Source organism: Apium graveolens, chromosome 4 (genome assembly GCF_009905375.1).
Source record: "Apium graveolens cultivar Ventura chromosome 4, ASM990537v1, whole genome shotgun sequence".
Taxonomy (NCBI): domain Eukaryota; kingdom Viridiplantae; phylum Streptophyta; class Magnoliopsida; order Apiales; family Apiaceae; genus Apium; species Apium graveolens.
In genome coordinates this window covers 73,751,344-73,763,426 of record NC_133650.1, presented here as the reverse complement: position 1 = coordinate 73,763,426, position 12,083 = coordinate 73,751,344, and positions in this window count along the sequence as shown.

Here is a 12,083-nt window from a genome sequence, read left to right as displayed (position 1 = left end):
GAAAGCTTCAGAGATGCTTCTCGTGTCTTTTTTTACAACCTGCGTAATCTATATCTATATAGCCAAACATGTTAAGCACAATATCTTTAGGGTACTTTACTCCAAGAGTTGGTAGTCCCTTAAGATATCTAATAATTTTGTTAATAGCTATATGATTGGATTCTCTAGGATCCACTTGGAACCTTGCACATTGGCATCTTGAGAACATTACATGTTGTCTATTAGCATTTGAGTAAAAGAGTGAGCTCGTCATACCTCTATAGCTTATCATTATACCTGAGTTGCACTGATCAAGCTTTAGTGGTTTCTGTTGGTAAATAGTCTTGACATGTTCAGAATCTTCTAAATTTTGCATCTTCAAAAGATCCTTAACTTACTTGTATTGCCATCATTCTTTTGGTTTACTTTGTGCTCCTAAAAGAATTGTTCTTTTGTCTTGCTTGAGCTCCTAAAAGAATTATTCTAATGGCTTGCTTAAAGTAATCCCAAAAAGAATTACAACCTTTCCAACACGCTCCTCCATACCTACTCTGCAATTACTTAGCAAATAATCTTGCACAAGTCTTTGTTAGTAGACTAACATATAACATTATCATTATATCACTGCACATATAAAATAATATGTTTGTGCCTAGTAATAAGAGAGCTATTAATATGACGACTCTACTAGTTCATATTAAACTGTAACTTCAGTTAGAGTGTCATACCATGTCCTTGACAATTGCTTGAGTAGTATACTAGTTCATACCAACCTGAAGTGAGCTTGTGAAGAAGAGATATACAGAGTTCAATTGATCTGCTACTATAAAGTCCATGAACTTTTGTGCATTGACTTCCTCTTTTGACTCACCAACCAGGAGTGCACTTGTACACATCTACTAGAGTCAAATTCCAAGTGTAATGTGCATCAGGTGCCTGATATGTCGTAATATCCTCAAGTCTCGTCACGGGTGCTATCTGTTAGATACTGCTTCCTGATAATAATCTAGCATTCAGTTTGGCATTGTCCCTCGTAACAATGCCATTGTCATCCAGTTTGACTTCTGGTTATCCTTGTACCAATTATAATATTGTCACTTGGTTTGGATACTACCTACCCTACAATCTGCTTGCTAACTGATTGAGTTCATCTTGCCTTGTAATCACCCAATCAATCCAGATCTGCCAGAGCTTCTGTAACTTTCTTAGTTTCTTCTTTAGATAGAAAACTAGAGAGATACTCATTTATACTCAGTAGCCCTTCTAATCATTACTTCAACTTCTGGATCACTTAGAACTAGACTCTGGGAATAATATTGATATCAAACCATTTGTCTCAGCAGATATGTTCTTGTAGTGTCCTCTTGATTTTCAATGTGGTGTTGTTTCTGACTAGTCGATCCTTCTTTTGCTCCCCCTAAGCTGTTGCTAGGATTTCCTGAAAATCCTTACCCTCGCTGACTGGCTTCATTGAAATAATGAGTTGTATTATACACTGCCATTCCACTGTTTGGATATAAATCATCAGTACCATTAGTTTCTCCTCTAACAGCTTAGAGCATGGAGTTGTTGAACTGTGCACTTAGACTATTAATCATCTTCTGTTGATCAACCAAAAATGCCCTATAGGTTATAAACTCCACTAAGTAGCCATGAAGAATATCCTTACAAGTCTTAGCTACAAATGCCAAGATCTTCAAACTACTAAATTTTTTTTATTATTTGCTTCTGTTGGCCATTAACTCATTAGTGGTCTTCATGTATACATCCTGATCAAGGCTTGATCTTACTTATAGCAAACTGTATTGACTGTTCCAGCCCTTTGGTATTTAAAAAGTCTTGATTAGCTTGATATTTCCCTTGTAGCTTTAATCAAGTTCCGGTCATTCCTTTGTACCACTTCATTATGACACGGAGCTCCTAGTGCTGAATATGTCTCAAAATATTCTTAATACTACAGATATTAATCAGACTGCTTCTTGAATTCAGTCCCATTATCTGACCACAAGATCATTACTTTTATAGTTGCTTCCAGCTTGATCTCTGATATGATCAATCACCATCCGTGATGTCTTGTCTTGAGAATGCACGAACAATAACTTTGTTTAATAAAAGTAGTCAACCACCATTACTAAAATATATCTTTACTTTGATGTGATGTTGTCTTTGACTTCCCTTTCTGACATGCCTCACATTTATCGTCCTTCTGAATTCCAGATGAGGCATTCCTCTCACTAACCACTTTCTACAAAAGAGTTCATTGAGTTGATGTTCAAGGGTGAGAGCTTCTTATGCCATAACTAAACTTTTGTCAAATGAAGCTTTACAGTAGAAACCATTGACTTTATCTTTTCAGAGTTCCAGTCTAGCCACGAGCATTTCCTTTCCTTACTCTAAGAAGAGCAAGCTTCTCAACCTTCCTGCTTCGAATGAGACACTAATCCTTCATTGAATTGACATTTTGTCCTTTGATGCAGAACTGTCTGATAAGAGGATTTGTGCCTTGATTCTCCAGCAAGGAAGTTGCTTCAATTGTTATCAATGACTCCAATGATTAGTTGTTATCAGTGATACTGATTTTTCAATTCATGATGACATCCCTTTATTTGTATAGCTTGCCCGTAATGAGAACCTTTGCTGTCATCTCTAAAGATTATTGACGGAATAGCTTTTGTCAACCACATTTGATTGTGAGGCTTTTTCTTTGATCATATGCCTTGAGTATGAATTACCAAGAATATATATGAATCAATTACCCTATTATGTCCTGCACTCATAAATGGATTAACAGTTCTTGGTACCCAACTTATCAGTTTGGGTCCAGTTGGATTAGAGATTTTACTATAAACAAAGATAATAACAGATGCAACCTTATCATGCTAATTCTTATCTTTGACTGGCCATTTTCTCTATTTTGATACCATTGACAAATCTGTCTCTAGGCTAGGGGAAAAATGGTTCCAACCTTACATAAGGAGGACTAGCAGTCTTTGCCCTGTAATCCTAATCATGTTTTATCTACAATTAATGCAAGTACTAAGAGATGCATTCATGGCATAAAGAATAAGCAAGCATTGTCTTAGGAATACATGGCATTCATTCAGAAACATTACACATAAGAATTAAGCAATATAGGCATGATATGGAGTAAACATAATTAACAAATAAATCACTAATTCTATCTATAGCCAAACATGTTAAGCACAATATCTTTAGGGTACTTTACTCCAAGATTTGGTAGTCCCTTAAGATATCTAATAATATTGTTAATAGCTATAAGATTGGATTCTCTAGGATCCATTTGGAACCTTGCACATTGGCATCTTGAGAACATTACATGTTGTCTATTAGCATTTGAGTAAAAGAGTGAGCTCGTCATACCTCTATAGCTTGTCATTATACATGAGTTGCACTGATCAAGCTTTAGTGGTTTCTGTTGGTAAATAGTCTTGGCATGTTCAGAATCTTCTAAATTTTGCATCTTCAAAAGATCCTTAACTTACTTGTATTGCCATCATTCTTTTGGTTTACTTTGTGCTCCTAAAAGAATTGTTCTTTTGTTTGCTTGAGCTCCTAAAAGAATTATTCTAATGGCTTGCTTAAAGTAATCCCAAAAAGAATTACAACCTTTCCAACACGCTCCTCCATACCTACTCTGCAATTATTTAGCAAATAATCTTGCACAAGTCTTTGTTAGTAGACCAACATATAACATTATCATTATATCACTGCACATATAAAATAATATGTTTGTGCCTAGCAATAAGAGAGCTATTAATATGACGACTCTACTAGTTCATATTAAACTGTAACTTCAGTTAGAGTGTCATACCATGTCCTTGAGAATTGCTTGAGTAGTATACTAGTTCATACCAACCTGAAGTGAGCTTGTGAAGAGGAGATATACAGAGTTCAATTGATCTGCTACTACAAAGTCCATGAACTTTTGTGCATTGACTTCCTCTTTTGACTCACCAACCAGGAGTGCACTTATACACATCTACTAGAGTCCAATTCCAAGTGTAATGTGCATCAGGTGCCTGATATGTCGTAATATCCTCAAGTCTCGTCACGGGTGCTATCTGTTAGATAGTGCTTCCTGATAATAACCTAGCATTCAGTTTGGCCTTGTCCCTCGTAATAATGCCATTGTCATCCAGTTTGACTTCTGGTTATCCTTGTACCAATTACAATATTGTCACTCGGTTTGGATACCAGCTACCCTACAATCTGCTTGCTGACTGATTGAGTTCATCTTGCTTTGTAATCACCCAATCAATCCAGATTTGTCAGAGCTTCTGTAACTTTCTTAGTTTCTTCTTTAGATAGAAAACTAAAGAGATACTCATTTATACTCAGTAGCATTTCTAATCATTACTTCACCTTCTGGATCACTTACAACTAGACTCTGGGAATAATATTGACATCAAACCCTTTGTCTCAGCAAATATATTCTTGTAGTGTCCTCTTGATTTTCAATGTGGTGTTGTTTCTGACTAGTCGATCCTTCTTTTGCTCCCCCTAAGCTGTTGCTAGGATTTCCTGAAAATCCTTACCCTCGCTGACTGGCTTCATTGAATTAATGAGTTGTATTATACACTGCCATTCCACTTCTTGGATATGAATCATCAATACCATTAGTTTCTCCTGTAACAGCTTAGAGCATGGAGTTGTTGAACTGTGCACTTAGACTATCAATCATCTTCTGTTGATCAACCAAAAATGCCCTGTAGGTTGTAAACTTCACTAAGTAGCCATGAAGAATATCCTTTCAAGTCTTAGCTGCAAATGCCAAGATCTTCAAACTACTAAAAACATTTTATTGTTTGCTTCTGTTGGCCATTATCTCATTAGTGGTCTTCATGTATACATCTCGATCAATACTTGATCTTACGTGTAGCAAACTGTATTGACTGCTCCAGCCCTTTGGTATTTAGAAAGTCTTGATTAGCTTGATATTTCCCTTGTAGCTTTAATCAAGTTCCGGTCATTCCTTTGTACCACTCCATTATGACACGGAGCTCCCAGTGCTGAATATGTCTCAAAATATTCTTGATACTACAGATATTAATCAGACTGCTTCTTGAATTCAGTCCCATTATCTGACCACAAGATCATTTCTTTTATAGTTGCTTCCAGCTTGATCTTTGATATGATCAATCACCATCCGTGATGTCTTGTCTTGAGAATGCATGAACAACAACTTTGTTTTATAAGAGTAGTCAACCACCATTACTAAAATATATCTTTACTTTAATGTGATGTTGTCTTTGACTTCCCTTTCTGACATGCCTCACATTTATCTTCCTTCTGAATTCCAGATGAGGCAGTCCTCTCACTAACCACTTTCTATAAAAGGGCTCCTTGAGTTGATGTTCAAGGGTGAGAGCTTCTTATGCCATAGCTAAACTTTTGTCAAATGAAGTTTTACAGTAGAAACCATTGACTTTATCTTTTCAGAGTTCCAGTCTAGCCACGAGCATTTCCTTTCCTTACTCTAAGAAGAGCAAGCTTCTCAACCTTCCTGCTTCAGATGAGACACAAATTCTTCATTGAGTTGACATTTTGTCCTTTGATGCAGAACTGTCTGATAAAAGGATTTGTACCTTGATTCTCCAGCAAGGAAGTTACTTCAATTGTTATCAATGACTCCAATGATTAGTTGTTATCAGTGATACCAATTGTTCAATTCATGATGACATCCCTTTATTTGTATAGCTTGTCCCGTAATGAAAACCTTTGCTGTCATCTCCAAAGATTATTGACGGAATAGCTTTTATCAACCATATTTGATTGTGAGGCTCTGTCTTTGATCATATTTCTTGAGTATGAATTACCAAGAATATATATGAATCAATTACCATGTTATGTCCTGCACTCACAAATGGATTAACAGTTCTTGGTACCCAACTTATCAGTTTGGGTCCAGTTGGATTAGAGATTTTACTATAAACAAAGATAACAACAGATGCAACCTTATCATGCTAATTCTTATCTTTGACTAAACATTTTCTCTATTTTGATACCCTTGACAAATCTGTCTCTATGCTAGGGGAAAAATGGTTCCAACCTTACATAAGGAGGACTAGCAGTCTTTGCCCTGTAATCCTAATCATGGTTTATCTACAATTAATGCAAGTACTAAAAGATGCATTCATGGCATAAAGAATAAGCAAACATTGTCTTAGGAATACATGGCATTCATTCAGAAACATTACACATAAGAATTAAGCAATATAGGCATGATATGGAGTAAACAGAATTAACAAATAAATCACTAATTCTATCTAGTCCATTCCTGTTGAAAAATCTCATCTAGCTATCTCAATCCAATTATAAACCAATATATCTTAACAAATAATTCAGATCAAATGAATAAATTACATTGTATTAGGATACAGAGAGTACGCATAAACAAAGGTCTTATATGCTGGAAACAAATATACCTCACTAAAGCAATTAATCATGTTCAACAAATATTCAAACACATATTTAAGATCATCTAAAGTAACAAGCACAAGTAAACATCAAACCTAGTTACCAGAAAAATAGTCTAGTGAACTAGTTCAGCATTATCTATGTGTGATGTTATCATGCTTGTGCGAGTGTTAAACATTTAAACATTATGATCTTATCATGCTTGACTGTTGAAAACAAAATATCGTAGTGGTTCAAGAATTTGAAACTTAAGATATGTGAGTTGGACCATCTTCAGAGGTTGATATGAAAGCAAGATATTTATTATTCTCGTCATCTGATCCATCCCAACTCTTTCTCATGCACTATAAGTTTTGACTGGCTGCTTCCCTAAGAAAATATTCCACCTTTGTATCAACTCTTCAACTGAATCCCTACTCATCCTTGTTTGTCAAGCTTCTTATTTTATTGTAGCAAAACCCCTGATAGTTACTTGACACATATTGCTTGTCAAACATGTAGCTATCAAATCTTGTTTATGTCCCAACCTCAGTCTGTAACCACCTCTTGAACTGAATCTATAAGAATCTATGCTTCAAAATAGATAGGCTTGATCCTTAGATATAGCTTATATACTAATTGTGAATCTGATGCGACTAAACTTTCCTGATAAGTGAAACACTGCCCTGACGTCCAGTCCCTCAAGTACTTCAACCTGAGCTTCTTCTAATTCAGCTATCAGTAATTCTTACATTCTGTCCCGAGGTTCCAATTTTAATGAATGTAACTGAGATATTTGTCTATCCCCACTATTCTCTCTGTCCTCCACAATTCCTTCCTGTATGATCTCATTGATTCCCAGATAAATATAGCATTAGTACAAACCACCGTGTGACTGTATAATCTGGAATCAAAGAGTTGTCTTAAAATCTCAGAGAAAAACTGTACCCGTAGAAATTTCTTTCAATTCCTGCGTCCGAAAACCCAGTGGTATCCTATGAAGTAAGCCTTTGAGGAAGTTTCATAATTTTCGTCTGTAGGTCTTGAAATCAGTTCCATCGGAGTAAGAAAACCATTTCCTATAATTTCCGTATTCGGGAATTTTCCATCTGAATAGCACATGGTCTTCGTTTTCTTTAAAAGATTAAAATCCACTTTAAAAAGCCCGGAGGAATCCTGAGTCTACCAATCCTTGAGTACCATTAATTTAATATTTAAGAGAAATTTAAATTTGCAATATTTTTAATTTTCTTAAAAAATAAATTAATCAAAAATAGATATTTACATAAAATCTAATTTTCAAGAATTTCGAATTTCCTTAAAAATTAAATAAAATGTAAACTATTATTTAAGAAAAATTTAAATTTTTTAAATTTTATCGAAAAAATAAATAAATCAGAAAAGAAAAATTAGGGGTAACAGAAATGTTTAGGTGAACCCAGTTGTCTATAGAGGAGCACAGGTCGCAATAGAGTTCTGCGGCGACCTGTATTGAGCACCTTTTAAGTGTGTGGCGACTACAGTTATGGCGACTAGGAGATGATTGCCTTATGATAACCCGGTTGCATGAAGTCGCAGCACTTTGCCTTAGAGAAAAAACCGAACCATCTTCTGTGACGACTACTTTATCTAACAGAGAGGCAGTCGTCTATGGCGCTTCAATCTCTGCTAACGTGACTCAATGACTGTGGCGACTCAAGTTCCCGCGCGTGGCATTGCATGCGAAACTGCCAACTTACAGGCGCGTGTAGTTCTCTGCGCTTAAATAAGTCCTACACAAGAATGAAATAAGCTGCCAATATGTTTATTCATTTGGTAAATGAACAAAGAATCACTTAAGCTGCTTTTACTTAAAAATGGCAGCTAATATTGGCGAGGAAAAAAAATTGGCAGCTGTTAATACAGACTAATCTGGCAGCCAACTGATTTAAAAATGCACCGAAAAATTAATTTAAATTAATAATTTTATTTACTAAAATTTAAATAATAAATTTATTTAAGTCAAATTTATAAAATAAATTTATTTAAATTGAGTTCATAAAATAAATTTATTCAAGTTTAAGTAATAAACTCATTTAAATTAAATTTCTAAAAAAAATTACTAAATCAAATTTATAAAATAAATTTATGTAAAATCAAATTAATAAAACAAATTTATTTAAGGATACTGATTTGTGTATCAATCAGTCAGCTCTGATACCAATTGTTAGGTCCCGAATTATCGTAGAAGGGGGGTTGAATACGATAATCACTAAATTAAAAATTCTTTCGAATCTTTAGCGGATATAATATTTAGTGCTCGGTTAGTGATTTCGTGTTTTTGAGAGGAATAGTGTTTGGAATGATAAAAACGAGGAACACAAGATATTCGGGGAAATATATATTCGTATATAAATCTTCGAGGGTGTTGCTACACTCCGGTAAATAAATTAACCGGATACAATCTAAGAAGAACAAAGTTCCTAGCTTCTTCAAAGATTTACAAAACAAATCCTATACAATGATCTAGCTTTGTTTGTCTAAGGAATTAATTACCGGGTAACGATTATAATGCCCCTAAGAATATACAAGAAATAAATCGGGCATTATAACGTTACTCCGGTGAGAAGTTAAACGGATATTCAAGAAGCTTGAACTTCTCTGTAAATCTTTTCACTTCTCTTTTGGGAGAGAAGATGAACAGAAAAAATGATCAAAAAATGAATGGCTGCTTTTCTTCTTCTGTAAAGTGTAGACTTTTATCCAATAAAATTTGTGGTTGAGGAGAGAGGAGCTTCTGTGGCGATCAACCTTTCTGTGGCGACATGAAGCACATGTGCCCTTAATTTATTCATGCATGACTCCGTGGCGACAGGGGGAAGGGGGTTAAACCTGTGTGGCGACCACCTGGTGCAAGTACATGTAAAGGTACTTAAACAAAAACTTTAAACAACATATACAACATGTACACGTTTTGATTATTTCCATTTTCTTTCATCTCTTTTTTTGATTTTCTTTTTGTTTTCTTTTCTCCATTTTTTTGTTTTTTTTTCCCTTTTTCTATTTTATTTTTCTTTCTTTTTTGATTTTCTTTTTCTCTTTTTTTTTGTTTTCTTTTCTTTTTAAGTTTAAATTGTAACTAAATTCATTTATAAAATAAACTTAAATATAACTTATACAAGTAAACTAATTTAGATTTATAAAATAAACTTATTTAAAGTTTATAAGATAAATCATTTTAAGTTTATTAAATAAATTATATTAAAGTCCATTAAATAAATTTATTTAATTTACCAAATAAACTTTGAGCTTCGCCAGTCCCCTGAGCTGTTTAGCTGTATACCCCGCGCACCTCTTCTCGTACTTTAACAGATAAACGTTCAATCAAATAGGGGGAGATTATTGGTGAGACTGCGTAGCTGTATGAACAGTTACGTTGAGTTATCTTCTCTATTAGCATTATTTACAAGTCTTGGTACTTTACTTCTTCTAGTTGTTAGTTGAGTTATCTTCTCTATTTAATTTGTTTGTTAGGTTTAACAATCAAATAGGGGGAGATTATTGGTGAGACTGCGTAGCTGTATGAACAGTTACGTGATAACTCAACACGATAACAACACTAGAACATGACAAGTTAATAATACTACGTCTACACAAGAAATCAGGAAGAATGAAGACAATGAAAATACAAAGAATCAGAAGATTAGAAGAAGGCCTGAAGTTTGTCTACAGGTCACTAAAAGAAGTTCATTAATAAGATCATGCATCAGTGAAGAACAAAGGTTAAAGACTTTCAGGGTTTCAAAAATGTTGAAGATTCAGTATATAAGTGCTACCAGAAGATTTCAGTGTATTGGCATTGATTGAAGATAGACAGTGTTCGAAGCATAGGAATCTGAAGAATTGAAGACAGGGTATAGACAGAGGTTAATGAAGATGTTGTCTAAAGTACCATAAAGGATTCCAGTGAAAGTACAATTATTTATTAACAGTCAATGTCTGCAGCGATAAAGTTGTTACAAACTTAACAATTTAATCAAGGCCATAATACGAAGACTTGAATCGGGGTTAGTCGTCTGTGACCAGACCAGTTGCACTATGCGTCAACAGCTCGTAAAAGGAATCTGAGTATTATTTATAGAAGAATTTTTAAGTTGGGGACGTACTTGGATTGAACGTTTATCTATTAAAGTACGATAAGAGGTGCGCGGGGTATACAGCTAAACAGCTCAGGGGACTGGCGAAGCTCAAAGTTTAATTGTTAAATTAAATATATTTATTTAAAGGACTTTAATATAATTTATTTAATAAACTTAAATTAATTTATCTTATAAACTTTAAATAAGTTTATTTTATAAATCTAAATTAGTTTATTTATATAAGTTATATTTAAGTTAATTTTATAAATATATTTAGTTACAATTTAAACTAAAAGAAAATAAAACAAAAAAAGGAAAAAGAAAAAAAAAATAAAAGAAAAACAAAAACAAAAATAAAAAGAAAAGAAAAAGAAAAAAGAAAAAAAAGAAAAAAGAAAAAAGAAAAACAAAAAAAGGAAAAAAAGAAAGAAAAGGCAAATCAAGAATAAAAGCTAACATGGGTGACATTCCCTAGTCGCCACAGAAGTGTGGTTTTGTTTAAGTACAACTTGTACTTATAGTAGTAGTAGTATAACTAGTCGCCATAGAGAATTTTTCCGCCTGGTCGTGATAGGCCAATTGTTTTATTTTGGTTAAGTACTTGTAGTACACTGGTTGTCATACATGTGACCTATTTGTTTTGTTTTACTATGTACCTATACACCTTGATCTCCACAGAGTGCTTCTCTCATCAGCCACACTTTATTGGATATAAGTTTACACTTTGCAGCAGAAGGATTTAAGCTATTGGAATTATTTTCTGTTCATCTTCTCTCCCAAGAGAGGTGAAAAATAGCAGCAAAGATTTTCAGAGAAGCTCAAGCTTTTTATATATCCGTTTAACTTCTCACCGGAGTAACGTTATAATGCCCGATTTAATTCTTGTATACTCATAGGGGCATTATAATCGTTACCCGGTAATTTAATCCTTAGACAAACAAAAGCTAGATCATTGTATAGGATTTGATTTGTAAATCTTTGTAGAAGCTAAGAACTTTATTGTTCTTAGATTGTAGCCGGTTAATTTATTTACTAGAGTGTAGCAACAGCCCCCCCCCCCCCCCCCCGCGGATTTATATACGAATATATACTTCAAACACTATTCTCCTCAAGAACACAAAACCACTAACCGAGCACTAAATCTTATATCCGCTAAAGATTTGAAAGAATTTTTAATTTAGTGATTATCGTATTCAACCCCCCCTTCTACGATAATTCGGGACCTAACAATTGGTATCAGAGTTGACTGATTGATACACAAATCAGGATCCTCAAATAAATTTATTTTATTAATTTTTCATTTACATAAATTTATTTAGTAAATTTTATTTAGAAAATTTATTTTATAAATTTAATTTAAATAAGTTTATTTATGAACTTAATTTAAATAAATTTATTTCATAAATTTAACTAAATTATTTTACTATTTAAATTTTAGTAAATTAAATTTATTTTCGAGCTACCAGATTTTGTGATAAAAGGAAAGCTCGTATTTGGTTGTTTGCGCCAGGAAGACGTGGACTGTACGCGCTGGAAACTCAGCAATTGTGGTGGCCAGGCGCGAGGAAA